This window comes from Oncorhynchus tshawytscha, linkage group LG22 (assembly GCF_018296145.1).
Source record: "Oncorhynchus tshawytscha isolate Ot180627B linkage group LG22, Otsh_v2.0, whole genome shotgun sequence".
Taxonomy (NCBI): Eukaryota; Metazoa; Chordata; class Actinopteri; order Salmoniformes; family Salmonidae; genus Oncorhynchus; species Oncorhynchus tshawytscha.
This window is the reverse complement of record NC_056450.1, coordinates 19,275,092-19,300,939: the sequence shown is the minus strand read 5'-3', so window position 1 is coordinate 19,300,939 and position 25,848 is coordinate 19,275,092. Positions and strand designations below refer to the sequence as shown.

At 41.0% G+C, this 25,848-nt stretch overlaps 1 long non-coding RNA gene and 1 pseudogene across 1 annotated transcript; one reads left to right on the top strand and one right to left on the bottom strand.

The window, feature by feature from the left end:
- The first annotated feature begins 4,292 nt into the window (after window positions 1–4,292).
- Window positions 4,293–16,985, top strand: LOC112221540 (annotated as a pseudogene).
- A 6,345-nt stretch (window positions 16,986–23,330) lies between these two features.
- LOC112221438 lies at window positions 23,331–24,794 on the bottom strand. Its single transcript, XR_002949027.1, has 3 exons — window positions 24,752–24,794; window positions 24,089–24,233; window positions 23,331–23,879 (listed from the first exon to the last, which is right to left on the bottom strand). It is a non-coding gene; the product is annotated as an uncharacterized LOC112221438 (long non-coding RNA).
- Between the last annotated feature and the right edge of the window lie 1,054 nt (window positions 24,795–25,848).

The following is a 25,848-nucleotide window of genomic DNA, read 5'->3' as shown; positions in this document are numbered from 1 at the left end:
GTGGAAAATGTATTTTTCTATCGTTTTTTTTACATAAACACATTATGGACGCATATTATAACATCAATAATATTCAGAAATATCTACTATGATTATCTGCAGATCAATGTAGGCCTATAATGTGTATATGGTTATAGTTATATGAAACTCAAAATGTTTTTGATTTTACTGTACCATAGACTAACACTTCATGTGCTATACTCACTGTCCTGGGTTAAATGCTTGTGGACAAGTCATGTAATCAGTCATGTCAATAAAAACATGTCACATGTAAATGGCTGTGTTGGAATACACATACTAGAGTACTACATTTCTGTGTTTAATAATCACTCGTATTTTCCGACTTATGTACAGCTGATAATCAGATAAAGTTCCGCGCTGTACCATAATGAACAAATGGTGGGAGTCAATGCAATCGCACATTAGATGATCCATTCAGAGTACTATTTTCAAAATGTCAACATACTATAAAACATTATTTTTGGGAAAGTTGCACAAAAATACATTCAACCGAAATGTGTCTTCCACATTTAACCCAACCCTTCTGAATCAGAGAGGAGCGGGGGGGTGGGGGGGGCTGCCTTAATCGACGTCATCAGAGCCCGAGCAGTTGTTGTTGGGGGTTAACTGCCTTGCTCAAGGGTAGAACGGCAGATTGTTCCACCTTGCCGGCTCGGAACCAGCGACCTTTCGGTTACTGGCCCAACGCTGTTAACCGCTAGGCTACCTGCCACCCACTTAAGTACACTAGTATGGGTATTCGGACACAATAATGACTTCACATTGGCAACCTCACAAACACAGCAGCTCTATCTGGTGTGTCACAGTAGTACTGCACCTTAAATATCCAGTAAAATAAAGCATGAAAGAACACATACACACGTCAAAGAGCATCCACTTACAATAGTGTCAATAGCATTGCCATCCACAAAATCTCCCAAAGCATTTATGGCAACCAATGCAACCTGAAATGATAAACAAAAGCCTATGAAAAAAATCGAATAAACAATGAAATTATATGAATGTGGTAGTACCTAAGTTCAATCAACAGGTTATGGGGAATTACTTTATGTGTAGTACCGGTAGGTAATGATTGACTGTGAGTGTGACATAGTGGAGTACCTGGTTGTAAAGGTTGTAGCGGTTGACATGGTTTCTGTGAAAGGTTACCCGGAGGTAAGTTCCAATGGCATCCATGTTGACAGACTATAGAGAAACATAGAGAAACATATAAAGAGAAACATACCTATGGCAACATGTGCATACCAATTCCTACTACTGTGAACATTTCTTGTAACAAAAATGCAGTAAATGATGAAAATGTAGGCCTATACACTGAATGGACAAAACATTAGGAAAACCTGCTCTTTCCATGACATAGACTAACCAGGTGAATCCAGGTGAAACTGTGGGAAGCATTGGAGTCAACATGGGCCAGAATCCCTCTGGAGCGCATTCAACACCTTGTAGTGTCCATGCCCCGAGGAAATGAGGCTGTTCTGAGGGATAAAGGGTAGGAAGGTGTTCCTAATGTTTTGTACACCCAGTGTATACCATAATAGTAATATAGTTACTAAGCAATAACCAATGCTGAAGTTCACCATGTTCAATCACTATATGTGGGTCAAGTGGGAATTGAACCTACAACCTTGGTGTTCCCACCACCATGCTCCATAGAATCATAACCACAACAACAACATAGAGAACAGCAGAAACAGACTGCAATCCAGGCTACATGCTCCATCCAAGTAAGCCAGACACATGTACATCAGGGCACACATTTTCTATGGGACAAGGTCAGGTAGTCCCTCCCTGTTTCAGTCCATTTTCTTCCTTTTGGTACCTAATGGATATGACCCCTGTTCGTGTTGGTCAGACATCGCTGTTCGCTGATTCTAATGACTCACCCTAATCTGCAGAGGGTTCCAAAGAGACTAGGTGAGTGGGCCTCTGGTAGTCTGTCGCCGATGTGGAACTCTATCCTGCCTGAGATCAGGTACTGGTGGGCCAGCAGCTGCAACTTATGGACCGGACTCTGCCCTGCCAACTGCAGAGTGACCTCCTGAGGATATGGACAGAACCTGTGGAAGAAACAAGTGAGGTTGGAACTTATTTTTAAGTTTTCTATTTTTCTATTTATTTTTTTATTAAATAATACAAAATAACATACAGATGGAAAAAAAAAAATCAACACCACTCCTGCCCAGATCCACCTGTTCTCACCCGTATCTCCAGTGCGTCCATATGACATCTCGAAATATACAGACAGATGGATTAAAAGTACATTTACATTGTAATACTTCTGACAGCCAACTTTCGAACTCTGGCCAGAACTTTTCAACTTCATAACATTCCAAGAAGGTATGAATTATTGAGTCATTGGTTAGTTTTACAATTACGACGTGACTCCGTCTCGTTGTCCTGTAGAATTTGTGAATTTTGTCTATTGTATAATACATTCTATACATTAGTTTATACTGGATTAAGCGTACATTTTCGTTACATGGTTTTCATTAGTTACTGTATGTTCAAGCATTCCCTCCATCTTGTGCTAATATCAGTTGTTTTTTATTCCTGGTTCCAATAGTTTATATTTTTTTACTAAGAGATTGTCAGTTGGATAGGCTCTCTGCAAGGTTTTGTATATCTTACCTATCATATGAACATCCTTCTCTGACTCAAATAGGATTCCCTCAAGATTGATGTCCAAAAGATTACAAATCAACATTTTGTGATATTAAAGTTTTCAGTTGCACGTATCTGAAAATATCTACAATGGTCAGTCCAAAAGTACTTTTTAATTCTGTTGTGGAAATAATTGTATTTCCTGTTTCTATGCCTTTAGTTTTCCAAATGGACCAATTTATTGGGAACATTCTGAAAAGCTATGCAATGATTGTTCCATAGGGTTGTGTTCTTTGGGAGTGATATTGGTTCTTGTAGAATTCATTTCATTTTCTTCCATATTGTTATAATGTTCTTAACTATAAAGATGAGAAAAGATTCTGTGGGTGAGAACGAGCATTTCTTCAATATGTACCCATTGTTCCTCTTCAGTGTATTTAATAATATATCTCCAGTAAAAGCCTTGGGTCGCGAGTTGCTACAATTACATGCCTGGAAGGTTAAAACCACCCTCAGACTTGGGGAGATGTAAAACTTCCCCTTTTTATTCTGAGTTTTATTTGCCCATATAAAGTCTGTTATTTGCCCATAAATATTTGGAGGGGTAATTAGTATAAATATAAAACCTTTTTGGAGCCAGGCCATTCTGAAGACGTTTATTCTACCTGTAAGATTCATGGGAAGATTGCTCCATTTAAATAGATCTGCTTTCATATTGTTGAGTAATGGGATAAAGTTATCTTCATACACAGTGTACAAGACATTAGTGTCACGACTTCCACCGAGGTGGCTCATCTTCCTGTTCGGGCGGGTCTCGGCGGTCGTCGTCACCGGTCTACTAGCTGCCACCGATCCCCTTTTCCTTTTCTGTTGGTTTTGTCTTATTGGTTACACCTGTTTCTTGTTTGGGGTTTGGTTAGGGCTATTTAAGCCGGTTATGCCCACCTGCTTTTGTGCGGGCTTGTTTCTCTGTTCGTTTTGTGGATGTGTTATTTTTGTATTTTCTCTGGACTGTTTGTGTCCTGTTTTTGGGCCGATCATTGTATGCGCCTGGTGTTTCGGCGTGACCTTTCTGTCACCGAATAAATACGGTTGTCCTTAACCCTCTGCTCTCTGCGCCTGACTCCGCACCCACTACTCCTAGAAGTCTCTCTGCGCCTGACTCCGCACCCACTACTTCTAGAAGTCTCTCTGCGCCTGACACCGCACCCACTACTCCTAGAAGTCTCTCTGCGCCTGACACCGCACCCACTACTCCTAGAAGTCGTAACAGAAGCCCGCACCACCCATGTAGTCAGCAGGAGCAGCGGCAACCCCCCTCCCATCTATGGAGGAGCGCGTCCTCCATCATACGGCCATCCTCCATCGGGTCAGTGATGGACCAAATGATGGAGAGAATGGACCGATGGGAGAGGAGTGGTCTCCCTACATTGCCTCCAGTTCCTCCTTCGTCCACCTAGGTGCGTGTGGGACTGTAGTCCATTACATCTTCCATCCAAAACATTTGGAGCGTCCAGTCTGCACGTGCGCTGTGCATTTTTTATCTCCACTGCTGGTTTCATGTTTCACTGCGTCTTCCATTTGGCATATAAACGTTTTAAAGAGTCTGTGCTCAAGTATTTCCGGGTGGCATGACTTCGCTTTCTTCCCGGGTCTGGTCTAGCATCATGGATGTTCAAGAGAGTTCGCCAGAAATAGAGAAAGCCGCAAAAGAGAAGAGACGCGAACTGGTCCTGCAAGGTGCAGTTATCGATGAAAAGATATCCTCGAATGGAGGTCTGTGTTCCACAATCTATTCTCTCAAGCTCCTAAATGACCTAGAAATCATCCAATGCCCGAGTTTGACAGAAATTCATGGAGACATAAAACATCTGACCACCCTTACAAGCTTGATTGTTTGTAGGAATAAGCTTTCCTCTATTCCAAAAATCATTGGAAATTTGAAGTCACTGAAAGTCCTCGACATTTCAGTCAACACCCTGAAAGCTTTGCCTGATGAGATAACCCAGCTAAGCGAGCTCAATACACTCAACGTGAGCTGCAACAATATCAGTCACTGCCAGGTGGACTGTGTCGTTGCACGAAGCTCTCCATCATTAACATATCAAAAAATGGCATCACTCAGTTCCCTGATGACTTCTATCACCTGGATCTCCTCAGCACTGTCGTTGCCTCTGAGAATTGCATTGAAGACCTGAGTGGAAATGTTCACATGCTTTCTGCTCTAAAGGTGTGTGACTAAAATAGATGGGTCATATATTGTACTGCTACCTAAAATATGCATTCTTGCATCTTTTCTATTCCTTCTGCATTATTATGGTCATGATTGACAAGGTACCTCTCTCAGGTACCTCTCTCAGGTACCTCTCTCAGGTACCTCTCTCAGGTACCTCTCTCAGGTACCTCTCTCAGGTACCTCTCTCAGGTACCTCTCTCAGGTACCTCTCTCAGGTACCTCTCTCAGGTACCTCTCTACTCATCACCAATGTATTGAACGGACCTGAGACTGTCGTGACATTTTTCTTGCACAAGGCCTTTCAGATGGTGAGACAACTGAGACCTGGATGAAGCCCAGTTTGGTTATTCATCTTATTGAATGTAGTAACATGCATGTAACACTGAATGTAATAACATGAACTAAAAACAACAAAAATATGAAATGTTCCTCTCCAGGTTTGGGACCTATCCAACAACAAGCTCCATGACATCCCCTACGAGTTGAGCGACTCTCCAAGCTGAAGGAGATCAACTTCAAAGGAAACAAACTAAAAGACAAGCGGCTGGAGAAGATGGTCAACGGTTGCCAGACCAAGTCCATCCTGGACTTCCTTCGGGCCGGTGGCAGAGGCAAAGGTAGCAAGCAGGCCGACGGGGGCCGGAACGCAGAGAAGACCCAGACCAAAAAGCAGCGCAAGCAGAAGAAGAAGAATGAGGAGGAGGACGAGGATGAGGTGGATAAGTTGAACCGGCTGGTGGTGAAGGTGCTTCACATTTCTGACAACCCCGGGGCGTTCACTGTAAAGGTGGCCAACGAGCTGAAGGATGTGAGGCCATACTTGGTGTGCTGTGTGGTCAGAGCCATGAACTTCAGGTCCGGGAATGCGCTTAAGAGATTCCTGGCTGCTCAGGTAACGTTGTTTTGAAATGAGAACATGTTCATCTAGGAGCCAGTCTGTTTCTGCGTTAGCCGACTCTTACGTTGCTGTCTTTGACAGTCATATTTGGCAAGGTAACAATGTAGGCTCGAAGTTTCTTAGTGCAGTATGGGACCCAGATTAAGAAAAGTCTACAAAATAAACTCAAGCACATAAATGGACATAAACTCACCATCCTCAATAGCCTCTTTTGCATTATTCACAACTCTTTCTCTCTTGTCTGTTGTGGTTCAGACCAAACTTCACGATGACCCTATATGGTAAAAGGACAACTGCAACCATCGCAACTCACGACATGCAGCTACTCAAGGGACCTCTCATGTATGATGCCAGGCGTCCTCCCATATTAAAGGTATGATGCAACATTGCATGACATTTTCCTCATACCACGTTAGACAGCCACAAATATTCAAGTCAACTGGCTTGAGCTATTTAGCCATGTATTTCAAACTCATTGCATTTGATTGGTTTATGATGACATTTCTCAGGACCTTGTCCCATGTCTTTGTTAAGGTACATTATGCAGACAGTCTTATAAAGGTCTCTAGAGAAGGCTGATTTTCTATTGGACGTGGTAACTCAGTTTTTTTTAGTAGAATCCAGTATTTTGAAGGACACTCTAATCAGCAATTGTGAGCCATCACATTATTCCATTCTTAATAATACATTATCCTTTTTTCCGTTAATAGTATTATCAGTCTTATTGAAAGACTGCATATGTCTTCACAGCAACAGTTTGAACACAAAATTACATTGTTGCTAGTTGTTGTCCGTCACTCTTGGCAAATCATTGTATTCAAAAACTGCATTCAGGTTTGTGTCAATGCATTTCAGTTCCATTCAAGGTCATTCAAACAAGCAAGTAATATTTTGAAAGGAGCACAACTCTCTCATAAACTGTTGTTCACTAGATAGTCCCCCTGGCCCGTAAGGGGATGACTGCGGTGGAGCAGTTGCAGCTGGGGTGGGAGAGGACCAGAGGTAACTGAGGAAGAGGCAGAATGTTTCTGGCCTCCACAAGTGAGTATTAGCTCCTGTCTTTAAAGGAAAGATTCACCCATTTTGAATGTTATATTGTTCTTGTCCATCTCTGAACAATGTTCTGTCGATTCCTGGGGTCATTTCATGTTTTCATGTGTTCTGAGCTATTGCCACTCAAGCAGGCAGAAATTTGACAGGGATGATGTAGCATTGCGATAAAGCGTCTCTCACTACACTGGAAGTTAATAGGGATACAACTTTTAGATTGCGAAAACGTCTATCATACATGTCAGATTTCAATACTGGGTGATGTCATAACACAGGATGTTGTCTTCTCTCGAATGAGCCATTGATCATATTTTAGCGATATTCCTACCTCGAGAAATGTGTAATTTAACGAGGTTTCATGACATTTGTCCTATTTGTCTGCCTCTTCAGTCCAAGGTGCATTGCATGGTGCCATTGCATGGTCATTTCGTATTTGGTCATTTATTTGGATCCCCATTATTTTATTTGGATCCCCATTACTCTTCCTGGGGTGCATACAAAACTTGAAACATGACATAATATAGAACATTAAAGGGATACTTTTTGTCAATGAGGCCTTTACGTACTTCCCCAGTATCAGATAAACTCATGGATACCATTTTTATTTCTCTGTGTCCAGTATGAAGGAAGTTAAAGTTCTGCGAGACAATGCTAACTAGCATTAGTTTAAAAAAACTGGAAGTCTATGGTAGATACCCATACTGTACGCTAGCGCTAGTTAGTAACTTCCTTGAAACTCATTGCCAATATTCCGAAGTATACCTTTAATAGAAAAGAACAGCTCAAGGACAGAACTAAATAAAAACATGGTGAGATTGTAGACTCCTAAATTGATAGCTGTAAAATCACCTAAACAAACAGCACTAACTAGCTACACCTTTTATGCAAAATGATGTGGAGTATCGGCTGGAGAGACAAATATATTGATAAAAGTCACCATGCCTGAGAGATTTACATGGTCATCAAAACGTCATGCCAGGGTAAGCTTACACGAAACACAATCATTATTTTAAGTGTTTCTAAAATCCTCTATGGGAAAAAGGAATGGTGGAAAAACAATTGGAACCATTTCCCTGTTTCACCGCCAGGTTTTATGGGTATTATGGCACCTCCGCTGTGGGGCTCTATAGGGCTGTGGTGGTCATGAAATTTTGCCAGCCGGTTACTGTCATGCAAAAGATTGCTGGTCTAACGGTAATTGATCATTCATTAACATGAACACATTTAGCATCTCGAGGCCTCTACGCATACAGGCTGTATACAAACAGCTGATGCGCGTCTTTGGAACAGCTACATTTAAAAAAGTTGAATAAATCAATTGAATATGCAACATCACAATAAATCCATTACTTATTTTAGGCAGGTCTAAAAAAACATAAAGAAAATGTATTTCAGAAGAACAGAATGAGTTGGCCTACTGTATGTTATGTGCCATGCCGTAGGTGGTAGGCTTGTTATTTAGCAGACTAAATTTAGCAGACAAAATATGCTCATAATTCCGGTGCCATTATTGTATAGTAAGAAGAAAATAATTGAACTTGGCTGAATAAAATACAAAGGATGTGTTTCCGATTCCGGAGTGTGCATATGAAGTGTTGAGTGTAAAAGTGATCATTTGAAACAGGTCCTGTATGCTAGATTTAGAGATATGGCAAATGTAGTTGTGAATGATACAAACTAGAGGTCGACCGATTAATCGGCATGGCCTGGCCGATTTAATTAGGGCCGATTTCGAGTTTTCATAACAATCGGTAAATGGCATTTTTGGACGCCAATTACATTGCAATCCACGAGTAGACTGCATGGCAGACTGACCACCTGTTACGCAAGTGCAGCAAGGAGCCAAGGTAAGTTGCTAGTTACCATTAAACATATCTTATAAAAAACAATCAATCTTAACATAATCACCAGTTAACTACACATGGTTGATGATATTACTAGTTTAACTAGCTTGTCCTGCGTTGCATATAATCAATGCGGTGCCTGTTAATTTGTCATCGAATCACAGCCTACTTCACCAAACGGGTGATGATTTATCAAAAGTGCATTCGCAAAAAAGCACTATCGTTGCCAATGTACCTCAAATCAAATCAAAGTTTATTTGTCACGTGCGCTGAATACAACAGGTGTAGTAGAACTTAAGGTGAAATGCTTACTTACAGGCTCTAACCAATAGTGCAAAAAGGGTATTAGGTGAACAATAGGTAGGTAAAGAAATAAAACAACAGTAAAAGACAGGCTATATACAGTAGAGAGGCTATATACAGTAGAGAGGCAATATACAGTAGCGAGGCTATAAAAGTAGCGAGGCTACATACAGACACCGGTTAGTCAGGCTGATTGAGGTAGTATGTACATGTTGATATGGTTAAAGTGACTATGTATGTATGATGAACAGAGAGTAGCAGTAGCGTAAAAGATGGGTTGGTGGGTGGTGGGTGGGACACAATGCAGATAGCCCGGTTAGTCAATGTGCGGGAGCACTGGTTGGTCGGCACAATTGAGGTAGTATGTACATGAATGTATAGTTAAAGTGACTATGCATATATGATAAACAGAGAGTAGCAGCAGCATAAAAAGAGGGGTTGGGGGGGCACACAATGCAAATAGTCTGGGTAGCCATTTGATTACCTGTTCAGGCTTATGGCTTGGGGGTAAAAACTGTTGAGAAGCCTTTTTGTCCTAGACTTTGTCCTAGACAAACGGCACTCCGGTACCGCTTGCCATGCGGTAGTAGAGAGAACAGTCTATGACTGGGGTGGCTGGAGTCTTTGACAATTTTTAGGGCCTTCCTCTGACACCACCTGGTGTAGAGGTCCTGGATGGCAGGCAGCTTGGCCCCAGTGATGTACTGGGCCATACTCACTACCCTTTGTAGTGCCTTGCGGTCAGAGGCAGAGCAATTGCCTTACCAGGCAGTGATGCAACCAGTCAGGATGCTCTCGATGTTGCAGCTGTAGAACCCTTTGAGGATCTCATGACCCATGACAAATCTTTTTAGTTTCCTGAGAGGGAATAGGCTTTGTCGTGCCCCCTTCACGACTGTCTTGGTGTGTTTTGACCATTCTAGTTTGTTGTTGATGTGGACACCAAGGAACTTGAAGCTCTCAACCTGCTCCACTACAGCCCCGTAGATGAGCATGGGAGCGTGCTCGGTCCTCCTTTTCTTTTACTGTAGTCCACAATAATCTCCTTAGTCTTGGTTACTTTGAGGGATAGGTTGTTATTCTGGCACCACCTGGCCAAGTCTCTGGCTTCCTCCCTATAGGCTGTCTCGTCGTTGTCGGTGATCAGGCCTACCACTGTTGTGTCGTCTGCAAACATAATGATGGTGTTGGAGTCATGCCTGGCCATGCAGTCGTGGGTGAACAGGGAGTACAGGAGGGGCACACACCCCTGGGGAGCTACAGTGTAGAGGATCAGCGTGGCAGATGTGTTGCTACCTACCCTCACCACCCGGGGGCGGCCCTTCAGGAAGTCCAGGATTCAGTTGCAGAGGGAGGTGTTTAGTCCCAGGATCCTTAGCTTAGTGATGAGCTTTGAGGGTACTATGGTGTTGAACGCTGAGCTGTAGTCAATGAATAGCATTCTCACATAAGGGTTCCTTTTGTCCAGGTGTGAAAGGGCAGTGTGGAGTGCAATCGAGATTGCATCATCTGTGGATCTGTTTGAGCGGTACACAAATTGGAGTGGGTCTAGGGTTTCTGGGATAATGGTGTTGATGTGAGCCATTACCAACCTTTCAAAGCACTTCATGGCTACAAATGTGAGTACTTCGGGTCTGTAGTCATTTAGGCAGGTTGCCTTTGTGTTCTTGGGCACAGGGACTATGGTGGTCTGCTTGAAAAATGTTGGTATTACAGACTTATTCAGGGACATGTTGAAAATGTCAGTGAAGACACCTGCCAGTTGGTCAGCATAAACATTAATGCCTTTCTTAAAATCAATACACAAGTATATCTTTTTTTAAACCTGCATATTTAGTTAAAAGAAATTAATGTTAGCAGGAAATATTTACTAGGGAAATTGTGTCACTTCTCTTGCGTTCCAGTGCAAGCAGAGTCAGGGTATTTGCAGCAGTTTGGGCCACCTGGCTAGTTGCGAACTGTGTGAATTTCTTCCTAACAAAGACCGTAAATAATTTGCCAGAATTTTACATAATTATGACATAACATTGAAGGTTGTGCAATGTAACAGCAATATTTAGACTTAGGGTTGCCACCCGTTTGATAAAATACAGAACGGTTCCGTATTTCACTGAAAGAATAAACGTTTTGTTTTCAAAATGATAGTTTCCGGATTTGACCATATTAATGACCTAGGGCTCGTATTTCTGTGTGTTTATTATATTATAATTAAGTCTATGATTTGATATTTGATAGAGCAGTCTGACTGAGCGGTGGTAGGCAGCAGCAGGCTCGTAAGCATTCATTCAAACAGCACTTTCCTGCGTTTGCCTGCAGCTCTTCGCAATGTTTGAAGCACAGCACTGTTTATGACTTCAAACCTGTCAACTCCCGAGATAAGTCTTGCAATACTATAGTGCCTACAAGAACATCCAATAGTCAAAGGTATATGATATACAAATGGTATAGAGAGAAATAGTCCTATAATTCCTATAATAACTACAACCTAAAACTTTTTACCTGGGAATATTGAAGACTTATGTTAAAAGGAACCACCAGCCTTCGTATGTTCTCTTCTGAGTAAGGAACTTAAACGTTAGCTTTTTTACATGGCACGTATTGCACTTTTACTTTCTTCTCCAACACTTTGTTTTTGCATTATTTAAACCAAATTGAGCATGTTTCATTATTTATTTCAGACTAAATGTATTTTATTTATGTATTATATTGAGTTAAATTAAAGTGTTAATTCAGTATTGTTGTAATTGTCATTATTACACACATATATATATATATATATATATATATATGTGTGTATATATATGTATATGTATATATGTATATATGGAAATATATATATATATAAAAAAAAAAAATATGTATATATATATATATATATAAAAATATATATATATATATATATATATATATAAAAAAATTGGCTGATTAATTGGTATCAGATTTTTTTATATATATATGTATATATATATACAAATTGGCTGATTAATTGGTATCAGATTTTTTTGCTCCTCCAATAATCGGTATCGGTATCAGCGCTGAAAAATCAAACCTTAGAATGTCTTAGAAATCAAAAGATGGGCTGTGGGCTGCATGATGCGACTATAGGGTATTGATGATTTGAGAAGACACAAAAAAAAGCTTGCGCTCTGTTCCTTGCCTCAGGCTGCACACGCTGTTCTCTCATCAAGTGGTCATATTTTCATCCATCAGACTATTATCAATTAATCTAGTCTTTACTAATATGTATAGTTAGTTTTGATTTAGAATGGCCATTATCAAATGGGAAGGAACAGAGGCAGGGGTAAAAAGATGTCATCCGTAGGCACTAGAAAGGTGAATGGACGTACTTTCCCACTTGTTCGTTTTTCAATCATGCCTTGTAGGCTACTCCATTTTTATAGCAGAGCATGTGCTTAATATGAGCAAATGATAAATAAATATAGTAGCATCTTTTTAGTGACAACCATCAAAACTCTGCTTTCACACGGGATTGCATATAGAAATGTCTGGCCTTATAAAAACACGTATTTAACTCCATCAACCACTGTTTGAGGAGCATGCAGCTTCTCGGAGATGGAAACGCACGGTGGTGAGATATTCTGTAGTTAAAGGTAATGTGTCAGCCTATTAATTATGAAAATATAAAAAAATGCCCTATTACTAGGCTATTTAAAATCAAATACAAATTGCAGGTTAACTCTAAGCCGCCCTGCACAATCAATGAACCAACAGCATCACTTAGGCCTATACATTCTCTCCCAGACTCATGGATAGAACGTTTGGAGCGAAGCATACGTATGCATAATAATACAGTCCACACTCAAAGGCGATTATTTGTTTAATTTTGTACCAAAGACATGTTTTTAGGTTTTTCTGACGTGCGTAATATGCGGCAGCCTATGTATTTCATAACTGCATAATCATTATTTTAATTCAGTTGTTTTCAGGTTTGGGCTCATAAGCTGCAATATGCATATGGGTGTTGAATGAATCATCACCTTATAAAAGCGGTGTCATTTTTGTTAAGACTTCGAAACAACATCCACAACGACCATGTTTTCCACTCCGTTTCAACTTCTTTCTTCAAATTGATTGATCACAGTGAGGTAGGTGAGTTTTAAAAACACGATACTGTAATAACATATTAACACATGTAATAACACACTGAAACTCCTAAACACACACACACTCAAACCCCCTTCGGGATGGGCTCCAAAGACAAATAACTCTGTCGAGAACCAATGGGATACTGACACCAGGCTGGAGGGGACTGTCTATCACCTACAAGCAACCTACCAGAAGCCAGGACTACCAGAATCTACCTACGTCATTTCAATGTATAAAATGAACTGCACATCATGTTTCAGGCCTCTTCTTCCGATAGTTCCCTAAGAGCTAGACGAACGGGGCCGTGCAGCACGCTTTGCCAGATATCATTACTCTTGAATAAACGGCCTTTACTATACCTTATCCGCCTTGTCCAGAGTCTCAACTTGGTCTCGTTTCTCATGTATCTATTCATCAACAATACTGTTTTCATGATAAGTGTTTGATGTGATTTTACATTTGCATTGACGTGAGTGGTTAGAGGAACAATCAGGGCGGAGGACCAGACCACTAGTGACCTGATGGTCATTAGCGATTTGGGTACTACCAACGGTGTCCAGAGTGCATAAGAGCAGATTACGGTGCGGTCACGTGGAATTTTACAGGGGTCATGACTGCTGGTGTGGCGGTAATACGGTCACCGCAACAGCCCTACTTCCAAGGTGCAAATTTGCAGACTTCCCATCATGGATTCAACAATGATGGAAACTCTACACAGCCAATGATTTTCAGGAAATATAAAAGTGCAAACTTCTGGAGAATGAGGGGCGGCAGGTAGCCTAGTGGTTAAAGCAGGTAGCCTAGTGGTTAAAGCATTGGACTAGTAACTGAAAGGTTGCAAGATTGAATCCCCAAGCTGACAAGGTCAAAATTTGTTGTTCTGCCCCTGAACAAGGCAGTTAACCCACTGTTCCTAGGCCATCATTGAAAATAAGAATTTGTTCTTAACTGACTTGCCTTGTTAAATAAACGTTCCATTTTTTTATGATATAGAATCGCAAAAGCTGCAGTTGGCCTGATGCCCATTCTTTTTTTATTTTTATTAAAGGGAGATGGCAAAAAACAAATTCACGAAAAGTGGCCTCTTTCGGTTGATGCCGGTTTTATATTATTTCATTTTCCATTTAGAGTATGTTGGTGTGGTTTCCTACTCGCTTATACATTATTTTTATCAAGCAATTCCTTAGTTTCGGTTAGATAAAGTAAATAAGATTAGATATGGTAAAAGGTAAGGTTGACTAAGTAAACAACTTGTAAATAACATGCCACAGTATTTTGGGCGGTTTAAAAAAAGCTCAAACCACTGTCACGTTCATTTGGTTTCAATCTGCACAATGAGTATAGGTGTGGACCTTATACTAACACTATGCTGTTATGAAAGGGTTATATTGGCTATTATAAACTATGTGGTTCGAGCCCTGAATGCTGATTGGCTGAAAGCCGTGGTATATCAGACCGTATACCGTGGGTATGACAAAACATGTTTTTTTACTGATCTAATTACATTGGTAACCAGTTCATAATCACAATGAGGCACCTTGGGGGTTTGTGAAGTATGGCCAATATACCACGGCTAAGGGCTGTGTCCTAGCACTCCGCATTGCGTCGTGCGTAAGAACAGCCCTTAGCCGTGGTATACTGGCCATATACCACACCCCCTCGGGCCTTATTGCTTAATTGTAGCCATCGTTGGCATGAGAATAATTATTCAACTTTTCTCAGCTTAAGTTACCTGGCTTTTTTATTTTACTCAGATACCTGCAGCTTCTTGATGGAAAAGAACTCTACCCATGTCTGGTGGATGCAGAGGACCATGTGATCTCATTTCCACCAATCACCAACAGCGCGAAAACCAAGGTAAAGTGTGTGTGCGAGTGAGCATATTACCCGCGGGAATTATGGGTGCTGAGGGTCCTGCAGCACTCCCAGTTGTTTATCTTTTAAATTATATATTTAAAAATATATATACAGTACCAGTCAAAAGTTTGGACACACCTACTCATTCCAGGGTTTTAATATATTTTTACTATTTTCTACATTGTAGAATAATAGTGAAGACATCAAACCTATGAAATAACACATATGGAATCATGTAGCAACCGAAAAAGTGTTAAACAAATCAAAATATATTTTATATTTGAGATTCTTCAAGGTAGCCCTCCTTTGCCGTCATGACAGCTTTGCACACACTTGGCATTCTCTCAACCAGCTTCACCTGGAATGCATTTCCAACAGTCTTGAAGGAGTTCCCACATATGCTGAGCACTTGTTGTCACTGCGGTTCAACTCATCCCAAACCATCTCAATTGGCTTGAGGTCGGGTGATTGTGGAGGCCAGGTCATCTGATGCAGCAATCGATCATTCTCCTTCTTGGTCAAATAGCCCTTACACAGCCTTGAGGTGTGTTTTGAGTCATTGTGCTGTTGAAAAACAAATGATAGTCCGACTAAGCGCAAACCAGATGGGATGGCGTATTGCTACAGAATGCTGTGGTAGCCATGCTGGTTAAGTGTGCATTGAATTCTAAATAAATCACTGACAGTGTCACCAGCAAAGCACCATCACACCTACTCCTCCATGCTTCACGGTGGGAACTACACATGCGGAGATCATCTGTTCACCTACTCTGCATCTCACAAAGACACAGTGGTTGGAACCAAAAATCTCAAATTTGGACTCATCAGACCAAAGAACAGATTTCCACCGGTCTAATGTCCATTGCTCGTGTTTATTGGCTCTTCTTTTTATTGGTGTTCGTTGGTAGTGGTTTCTTTGCAGCAATTCCACCATGAGGGCCTGATTCACGTAGTCTCCTATGAACAGTAGTTGAGATGTGTCTGTTACATGAACTTTGTGAAGCATTTATTTGGGCTGCAATTTCTGAGGCTGGTAACTCTAATGAACTTATTCTCTGAAGCAGAGGAACCTCTGCGTCTTCCTTTCCTGTGGCGGTCCACATGAGAGCCAGTTTCATCATAGCGCTTGATGGTTTTTGCGACTGCACTTGAAGAAACCTTCAAAGTTCTTGAAATGTTCCGTATTGACTGACCTTCATGTCTTAGAGCTATGATGGACTGTTGTTTCTCTTTGCTTATTTGAGCTGTTCTTGCTATAATATGGACGCGGTATTTTACCTAATAGGGTTATCATCTGTATCCCAATCCTACCTTGTTACAACACAACTGATTGGTTCAAATGCATTAAGAAGGAAAGAAATTCCACAAATTGACTTTTAACAATGCACACCTGTTAATTGAAATGCATTGCAGGTGACTACCTCATGAAACTGGTTGACAGAATGTCAAGAGTGTGCAAAGCTGTCATCAAGGCAAAGGGTGGCTACTTTGAAGAATATATTTTGATTTGTTTAATACATGATTTTGGTTTTATTAAAAAATTAAGAAAAACCGTTGAATCAGTAGGTGTGTCCAAACTTTTGACTGGTACTATATATGTTCATATATTTTTACATATTTAATCGATTTAATAATAAAAAATTGTTTGATGCTCTAGATGTAGACAATATTACATGTAATTGATGTACTGTACCTTTATCCCGTATTCTAGATCAGGAAGACGACTAAGGAGCTGTTCTTAGAAGTTACCAGTTCTACCAGCCTGCAGACCTGTAAAGACGTGATGGATGGCCTCATAGTGGTAAGCTCATCTCTTTCCCTGTATACAAAGAGACATACAGTAGGGCTGAATCCTACATTGCAATGCACATACATAACACAAACTGCATTTGATTGCATGAATTAAACAACATTTGCACATAAATGCATCGGTCAGACACACACGGTGGCGATTGGCGAGAGCAGAAAAGTCTTGCTCAGTCTCAGGGTGTCATGCTGTTTTGACATCTGTACCCTGGCCCCACTGGCTCCCAATGGAATCAGTGAGCTCATTGGCCTGGCATAACTGGCCCGGCGGTGTACGATGTCACCGCCTAAACATACAGCTCATAATACAGCTGCAACCCTAGAGCTGCCTGCGTGCCTCGCACCCACCGGTACACACAGCAGCAGATGCATTTCAATGACAGCCTTGTCGGAACAAAGCAGCCGATAAGGGTTTAATCCACACTATGATTCCTATTCTAAAATAGCCGTTGTGGTAGGGTACATTTTGGATTTGGTGTGGTGATGGAAGGTCAGTTTGGGGTTGATCTTGAGAATTTAGTGAATGTGTTGAATCATTCATTTCCTGAAATGACTAACTGAAATGGAACTGAAATTAGCTTAACTTGAATTGACTGGTAGAGAGGGCATTTGGAGGAGAATGACTTGAAAGGTAAAACTCTGCGCTGTTGAGATGCGACTTCCTGCTCTGGGAGTGCATGTCCTGTATTTCCACAATCTCACTGACAGATCATATATATGTCCCCCAGAATAATTTACAGTGTCAGCAAACAGGAGTTGAGCAGGGCAAGTCTGTGAGAAGTTTAGAAAACCTTCAACCCAATTTGCCACCATACACATTTCATTGTGTAAATAGAAAAACAAAATTGATGATACAGTATATATAACCTCAGTCTTTACATTACCCTAATTTTTATAAGAAAGTAAATGTAATGTAAAGACTTTGAGTTTATACATATTATCTATTTTGTTTTTCAATTGAATGTGTACAGATTTCAATCCAGCCTTTAAATCTCTATTCAACAACCAATCTCTATGGCAGGGGTATTACATTCTTACACTGGAGCCTGCTGGTTTGGTGTTGTCATGACGTTGGCCTGGGGGGTAGGTTTATGACAGTCATAAATACCTCTTCCCCCCTTTTTCCTCTCTCTACCCTACTGAGGTTACATTTGCAAAACCCTTGGTTAACATAGAGATTCTGGGAACGTCAGAAGGTGGGGGGGAAAGGAACTATATTCTGGTAATCCGACCAACGGAACATATGCGGTGGTACTTAATGAATATCATGTCAGTTCGATTGTCATCTGAGACATTCTCATCAATGATATGATGACATAAACTCTACAGTGGAAGTCTACACATCAGAGTTATCGGATTCACATGGAATTGTTGTTCAATTTAAATGTTTGAATATGAAATTATTCGTGATGGGATGAAATGTGATTTTAGCTTCTAAAATTTGAGATTTGGGTTTTCATAAGATAGGGCTCTGCTCAATCAGTGGCCTGCCCCTGTGAAGGGACATGGGCTATAAAACTTTTCAAACACGCCCTCCTCTCCCTTCTTATATAAGCCCTTGACGACAATATAACCTCCTGTTCCGAGGACGTGAGGACGACGGTCCTATGTCAGAATGGTTCAGATAATATTTACAGAACGAAGCCAACATCAGCGTGAGTTTTGGTTGCGAATGGTATGAACTTTGAACTCTTATTCACTACAGAAGTGATACCTCCTAGCCGTTGAGTTAGTGACAGCAGATGCAAACGAGGGTTAGGAAGGAACAGACAGAGTATCCCGTCTATCACCCAACAACGTTATTACAACGTATCCAACTGACAACCAGAGACAGTCTTCAAAGGACTCGGTTGGGCAACACAGCCTTCCATCTACCACCAACCTACTGAAGCGCAGCTCAGAGTAAATATTTATTGCATTTTCCTTTTCCAAATGGGCGGTAATTTAGAATGCATAAGATACTGTATTTACGATAGCACAGCTTCGCCCTTTGTTCCTCAGTCTTCCTGCTCTTTCACTTTCACCCAGCCCCTATTCTTTTGTGTAACAAGCTGTAATATCTGTTCCGCCCGCTAGGGACGTTTTCCTTTATGACTTAATTTGTAATCAAGTTATGATTTAATTATGTGTATGTGTAATTCTGTGTGATTAGTTAGGTATTTAGTAAATAAATAATTAAACTCAATTTTGTATTGCTGATTCAACTTGTGAGCCAGTGTTCATGCAGATAACCAAGAATTTACAACTTTCAGATGAGACTGAATTAAGATGACGATTAATATTGACTGCTATTAATGTAAAATATTACTAGGTCTTTAAGAGTTTATTCGGAAGATAACAGCTCTATAAATATTATTTCGTGGTGCCCGACTCTCTAGTTAATTACATTTACATGATTAGCTCAATCAGGTAATATTAATTACGGATAAATTATTTTATAGAATAGCATGTCATATCACTTAATCCGGCATAGCCAAAGACACAACATTATTCTACCTGATAATTAATTGCACACACCTGGTGTCCCAGGTCTGCATCAGTCCCTGATTAGAGGGGAACAATGAAAAAAAGTGGAACTGGCTTCGATATCCAGAGTTGAATATGAGGGCTCTAGGAGTTCCTTTCCACATAATTCCTTCCTCAAATAGACCTTAACCACATTGCCCAATGGTCAGCAATTAACACATCTGTCTCTGTTCTTTATTTAACCAGGTAGGCTAGTTGAGAACAAGTTCTCATTTACAACTGCAACCTGGCCAAGATAAAGCAAAGCAGTTTGACACATACAACAGCACAGAGTTACACATGGAATAAACAAACATACAGTCAATAATACAGTAGATAAAGTCTATATACAGTGTGTGCAAATGAGGTAGGATAAGAGAGGATAGGCAATAAATAGGCCATGGTGGCAAAGTAATTACAATATAACAATTAAATACTGGAATGGTAGATGTGCAGAAGATGAATGTGCAAGTAGAGATGCTGGGGTGCAAAGGAGCAAGATAAATAAATAAATACAGTATGGGGATGAGGTAGTTGGATGGGCTATTTACAGATGGGCTATCTACAGGTGCAGTGATCTGTGAGCTGCTCTGCAGCTGGTGCTTAAAGCTAGTGAGGAAGATATGAGTATCCATCTTCAGTGATTTTTGCATTTCGTTCCAGTCGTTGGCAGCAGAGAACTGGAAGGAGAGGCGGCCAAAGGAAGAAATGGCTTTGGGGGTGACCAGTGAGATATACCTGCTGGAGCGCGTGCTATGGGTGGGTGCTGCTATGGTGACCAGTGAGCTGAGATAAGGCAGGGCTTTATCTAGCAGAGACTTGAAGATGACCTGGAGCCAGTGAGTTTGGCGATGAGTATGAAGCGAGGGCCAGCCAACGAGAGCATACAGGTCGCAGTGGTGGGTAGTATATGAGGCGTTGGGGACAAAACGGATGGCACTGTGATAGACTGCGTCCAATTTGTTGAGTAGAGTGTTGGAGGCTATTTTGTAAATGACATCGCCAAAGTCGGGCAGGTGCGGGCAGCGATCGGTTGAATAGCATGCATTTAGTTTTACTTGCATTTAAGAGCAGTTGGAGGCCACGGAAGCAGAGTTGTATGGCATTGAAGCTCATCTGGAGGTTAGTTAACACAGTGTCCAAAGAAGGGCCAGAGGTATACAGAATGGTGTCATCTGTGTAGAGGTGGATCAGAGAATCACCAGCAGCAAGAGCGACATCATTGATGTATACAGAGAAGAGAGTCGGCCCGAGAATTGAATCCTGCGGCACCCCCATAGAGACTGCCAGAGGTCCGGACAACAGGCCCTCCGATTTGAGACACTGAACTCGGAGAAGTAGTTGGTGAACCAGGCGAGGCAATCATTTGAGAAACCAAGGCTGTTGAGTCTGCCAACAAGAATGTGGTGATTGACAGTCGAGAGCCTTGGCCAGGTCGATGACTACGGCTGCACAGTAAAGTCTCTTATCGATGGTGGTTATGATATTGTTTAGGATCTTGAGCGTGGCTGAGGTGCACCCATGACCAGCTCTGAAACCAGATTGCATAGCGGAGAAGGTACGGTGGGATTCAAAATGGTCAGTAATCCGTTTGTTAACTTGGCTTTCGAAGAACTTAGAAAGGCAGGGTAGGATAGATATAGGTCTATAGCCGTTTGGGTTTGAAGAGGGGGATAACCGCGGCAGCTAGTAATAGGGGTTCCAACAATTGCGGCAGATAATTTTAGAAAGAGAGGGTCCAGATTGTCTAGACCGGCTGATTTGTAGGGGTCCAGATTTTGCAGCTCTTTCAGAACATCAGCTATCTGGATTTGGGTGAAGGAGAAATGGGGGAGGCTTGGGTGAGTTGCTGTGGGGGGTGCAGGGCTGTTGATTGGGGTAGTGGTAACCAGGTGGAAAGCATGGCCAGCCGTAGAATGCTTATTGAAATTCTCAATTATTGTGGATTTATTGGTGGTGACAGTGTTTCCTAGCCTCAGTGCAGTGGGCAGCTGGGAGGAGGTGCTCTTATTCTCCATGGACTTTACAGTGTCCCAGAACTTCTTTTGAGTTAGGCTGAACATTTCTGCTTGAAAAAGCTAGCCTTAGCTTTCCTAACTGCCTGTGTATATTGGTTCCTAACTTCCCTGAAAAGTCGCATATCAAGGGGGCTATTCTATGCTAATGCAGAACGCCACAGGATGTTTTTGTGCTGGTCATGGGCAGTCAGGTCTGGAGAGAACCAAGGGCTATATCTATTCCTGGTTCTAATTTGTTTTAATGGGGCATGCTTATTTAAGATGGTGAGGAAGGCACCTTTAAAGAATAACCAGGCATCCTCTACTGACAGGATGAGGTCAATATCCTTCCAGGATACCCCAGCCAGGTCGATTAGAAAGGCCTGCTCGCTGAAGTGTTTTAGGGAGCCCCATATACTACCCACCACTGCGACCTGTATGCTCTCGTTGGCTGGCCCTCGTTTCATATTCGTCGCCAAACCCACTGGCTCCAGGTCATCTATAAGTCTTTGCTAGGTAAAGCCCTGCCTTATCTCAGCTCACTGGTCACCATAGCAACACCCACCCGTATCATGCGATCCAGCAGGTATATTTCACTGGTCATCCCCAAAGCCAACATCTACCTTTGGTTGCCTTTCTTTCCAGTTCTCTGCTGCTATTGACTGGAACGAATTGCAAAAATCACTGAAGCTGGAGACTTATATCTCCCTCTCTAACTTTAAGCATCAGCGGTCAGAGCAGCTTCCCAATCACTGCACCTGTACACAGCCAATCTGTAAATAGCCCACCTGACTACCTCATCCCCATGTTGTTATTTTTTTGCTCTTTTGCACCCCAGTATCCCTACTTGCACATCATCTGCACATCTATCACTCCAGTGTTAATGCTAAATTGTAATTATTTTGCCACTCTGGCCTATTTATTGCCTTACCTCCCTAATCTTACTACATTTGCATACTCTGTATAAATATTTTTCTATTGTGTTATTGACTGTACGTTTGTTTATCCCATGTGTAACTCAGTGTTGTTGTTGTTTTTGTCTAACTGCTTTGCTTTATCTTGGCCAAGTCACAGTTGTAAATGAGAAAGAACAAAATAGATGACAGATTTTTTTTTTTTCACGGTCATCATTGACATTGTGGACATTACACTCTCTATATGAGCAGTCGCATAGGTTGACTTCAACATTGGGGAGGGGACCATTGCAGAAGACAATTTTGCCTCTAATATTGAGAGGAGGGCCGTATCCCCACTTTCCCCCTGGAAATTACATCCCTGCCCCAGGGCTCAAATGCACAGGATTTTTTTTATCTGCATGATAGGTTGATTATAAAGATATTTCTCTTTGCAGACTTGGCAGATTTCAAGTGAGAAAAGGCTGAAACTAAACATATTAAAGTGTATTTTTGTAAAGATGAGGTTTGATATTTGCAGATGATTACACCTCAATACTGAAATCAATTGTACATCTACCCGAGTAACATTGTTTCCAGTCCTTTTCAAGACTTGTTTGACTCACATAGTTCACACACAATGTTTGTGGAATAACACATGGAATCAAGATATTTTCAACAGCCTTTTTATTACTATTAGTATTCGCTGTTTCCTTTCATATAAATATTGAAGCCACATGACCTTGATGCACAGTTGAATAGGCTTACCAAACATGCCCAATAGTACCATCTTAAAACCACAGAAATGAATACAGTGCCCTCAAAGTATTCACACCTCTTGACATTTTTCACATTTGTTGTTATAGCCTGAATTTAAAATGTATTAAATTGAGATTTTGTGTCACTGGCTTACACACAATAGCCCATGATATCAAAGTGTATTTAGAAATTATCAACAAGCAAATTGAGGGAGCTTGAAGAATTAAAAAAATAGTAATGTGCAAATATTGTACAATCCAGATGTTCATAGCTCTTTGAGACTTACCCAGAAAGACTCACAGCTGTAATCGCTGCCAAAGGTGATTCTAACGTATTGACTCAGGGGTGTGATACTTACCTAAATGAAATGTTTCTGTATTTCAATAAATTAGCACAATTTTGTCAAAACGTGTTTTCACTTTGTCATTATGTGGTAAAAATGTAATCCATTTTAAATTCAGGATGTAACACAACAAAATGTGGAATAGGTCAAGGGGTATGAATACTTTCTGAAGGCACTGTAATATCACTTACTGAGAAGAACATATTGAATAACAAAAGTCAAACATTTTGTTCATATTTTTGGACTTAATCGCCTAATTGCATTTCACATAAAAGACAAAGCTGTGGGGAAGCTGTAAAATCACTTTACAACAAGCAAACTGCAATCCCAACATTTCTAAAAAAGGAAACAAAAAATCCTGACTATTATTGAAAGTGTGGCTCCAATAATCTTTGATCCTCTCATACAGCCATTATTTGGTCATTTAAAAAACCATATATAATTGATACATAACATATAATTGATACATAACATAATTCCATCCATTGAGGGTCCTTCCTCTCTGAACAAGGGTCCTTCGGTCAGTGGCTGGTCAGCATTTGTGGGCGTAATATCCAATGAGGTATCCTATGATGTAAACAGCCACTAGTGCAGCCAAAGCTCCGGCCACCTTGATAGCTACGCCCAGGGTGCCAGTGCAGACCCTGTTGTAGAGCCTTTGATAAGCAGAACATGTCATGTAATAAATATGGCCAGTGATTACTGTTGGGGTCAGTTACATACACTATCAGTAAACTCAAGAGGTCCAAATGTGGAGAAGTTAATCAAATGGGATTTAATGGAGGAAAAACAATGTGCACTGACTATCATTTTAATGTGATACACCTTAATTGAAAGTAAAGTAAGTGTCTTATTCACAGCTTACCCCGTTACACCTGTTCCAGCCACATTCAGGTTGATGTTGTCTTCATTCCAGCGGTTGTATTGAACACCAGCAGTGTTGGGGTCCGTTTCAGAAGTCATTCTTCCCTGAACGTTACAGTATATACTGCAAATACTTCTTCAACAGCCTGTGAAGAGAAGATAGAGTTGTGCAATATGGACACAGAATAGGTAACAGCTTCATAAGACATTTTTACACGTCTTTCAATTGTCTTACCACAATCAATTTAGACCACTTCAGTCCCTCCCATTCAGGCCAACTTAAAGTTCCATACATTTTGTGTATCTTATTATATGTAATTGTATCATAAAATAAGTATTTCTATGACACATTAAAACTCAAAACAGGTGTCTAGAGCTGTGGGACATTGATCAGCTTGCTCAAAAATGATCCGCTGGAAATGATTCCTGTTGTTACAGTACATGCTGCCCAGACCGCTCGAGCGCGTCCGCGTACGCATGTTGATTTTGTCCACCCACACCAGACGCGATCAGGACACTCAGGTTGAAATATCAAAATTAACTCTGAACCAACCATAATTTGGGGACAGGTCGAAAAGCATTAAACATTTATGGCAATTTAGCTAGCTAGCTTGCTGTTGCTAGATAATTTGTCCTGGGACATAAACATTGGGTGTTATTTTACCTGAAATGCACAAGGCCCTCCGACAATTAATCCACAGATAAAAGGATATAATTAATCCACAGATAAAAGTTTTTGTTTCTAGTAATCTCTCCTCCTTCAGGCTTCTTCTTCTTCTTTGGACTTTATATGGTGGTTGGCAACCAACTTTAAGGTGCATTACCCACACCAACTGGACTGGAGTTTGGACCTCAGTTTATCTTCCAATCACCCAAGTGGATATATGCTCCTAAAAACCAATGAGGAGATGGCACGTCGGTATATGTTCCTAAAAACCAATGAAGGGATGGGAGAGGCTGGACTTGCAGCCCTTCAAGAACCAAGTTCTATTTTAGCGCCTGGCTACGCAGACACTAGTTGACAAGCACAAGCAGTGTGGGTGCAATGATTGAATAACATGCATGTGTACATTTCTTTTTCAACGCTCGCGCACGTGACGCAAGCAGTGTGGTCAGCACGTTAGTCACCCAAATTAACCTGAAAATAACTGGAAGTCAGTTATTATATTATATATTATACAGTCAGCAGCACTGTTCTCTATCGAGGACTGAAGGCAGATAGTCTTGAAAAGTGTGCCTCTTGCTCTATAATTATGAAGCCTTGAACAAAGTTCATGATTTCATCAAGGTCAGCATTCATCACCTGGCCATAAATTGATAAGGCTCATGCGATAGTAGTTATATGGCTCTTTCCAATGATGATAAAAATGATTTTATCCTTCTCGATGGTTTGATTAGTTTTTTCACCATTCATTTTTCACATAGTGAATTTTACAAACACTTCAAACTAAGTATGTGTGTGGTGTAGGCTTAGCTTGGAGTGACGTTTTGATAATCGCTTTAATTATCTCTCAGGCAAGGTGAGTTTTATCAATATATTTGCCTCAATTTACTTTAAAACAAATGCTAATTAGCTACAGAGAAAACCTCAGTAAGACTACAAATTCCTGCAGGAAGCTCCTCACGTCATCTCTAGCCGACATTGTCAGCTACCGTTCACCAGCGCGATCAGAGACCTTTGCCCAATCTATGATGAATCCATGTGGTGTATTGAAATTCATTGAATAAAGTGTTGAACCTCTTCCGTCTCCTTTCTCTGTC